The sequence below is a fragment of the Olea europaea genome, unplaced genomic scaffold (genome assembly GCF_002742605.1).
Source record: "Olea europaea var. sylvestris unplaced genomic scaffold, O_europaea_v1 scaffold933, whole genome shotgun sequence".
Taxonomy (NCBI): domain Eukaryota; kingdom Viridiplantae; phylum Streptophyta; class Magnoliopsida; order Lamiales; family Oleaceae; genus Olea; species Olea europaea.
This window is the reverse complement of record NW_019267819.1, coordinates 340,563-341,643: the sequence shown is the minus strand read 5'-3', so window position 1 is coordinate 341,643 and position 1,081 is coordinate 340,563. Positions and strand designations below refer to the sequence as shown.

Below are 1,081 nucleotides of genomic sequence, written 5' to 3'. Positions count from 1 at the left end.
ATAGCGCACCTGTCCCTGACCCTCTCCCCAACCCGGGGCAAGGAGCAAGGTTGTTTTTTAAATTTACGTGCAAAATATTATTACATAAATGTTTAATTGAAAATAAATATGAAAATTAAAGCGTTTAATTTTATAGAGAGACAACCAAGGGCTTCACTGCTTTCACCCCACGCTGTCTCACTGGGTACTGAAACTTAGAATGTTGGTGTACAGATTTGTATTCTTAGCTCAGACTTCTTGAAGAAAATCACTTCATAAGAATCCATTTCAATATACGAAATTTTCATAAACAGTAGCTGAAAAATTAGTATTCTAATAACATTATTGTTAGCATGTTGGATTAAACAACACTTACAATACTAAACATGAAATACAAGTTGAATTTTTGGCCTTCACATCAACATGCAGTGAATGTATGCATTCTATGAAATCTTGAAATTTATTTGCTTATATATCCCAAAAAGAGAAATAAAGGGACAAGAAACAAAGGATTGTCCCCCATGGCTCCCTACTATATCTAATAAAAACATATCGAAGTCAGAAGCATATAATTTTATACCTTCTACATGTGATAGAAGGCTAAAAAAGGCCCTAACATGTCCATGATATGTCATTTCGGCTTGTTAGGTACGGTGATTAATAGAGTGCTAGATATTGTTAAGATAGAAAGATGTTGAATCCTGCGTACCAAACATGAGTGTAGGGGTATTCAACTTGGTATGCCACAAGTATTTCCGTGTTCTTTCCAACTTCACTTTCACATACAACAAAGTTGAAAAGATATGGAACTTCGTCTCTCCCCTCAACCATTTCAACATCATCTTCTTCACTGAAATGTTTGCTCGACCATCCATGGAAAAGCAAAAATCTCAAATTTTTCATGGAAAAGCCTCGAGTGCTCCTCTGCTGAATAAACTTTGCAATTCAGTATTGAATCAGAAACCAATCGAACCTCTGACCTGAAGCACCAATAATCCGTATTTTTCACCAACATCTAAATATCACAAAGCAGAAACCAATGATAACCAAGCTTGCCAAAGCATCATGATAGCATACTGCAGCTATATTCACCTCAAAATAA

The 1,081-nt window shown here is 35.5% G+C and overlaps 1 protein-coding gene across 1 annotated transcript in view; it reads right to left on the bottom strand.

Annotated features, from left to right (window-relative positions):
- Positions 1 to 297: 297 nt before the first annotated feature.
- LOC111392469 overlaps positions 298 to 1,081 on the bottom strand; it is a 37,720-nt gene continuing 36,936 nt past the window's right edge. Inside the window, exon 51 of the mRNA XM_023017818.1 lies at positions 298 to 1,071. The gene's annotated coding sequence lies outside the window, so the exon portion shown is untranslated. The remainder of the gene's footprint in view (positions 1,072 to 1,081) is intronic.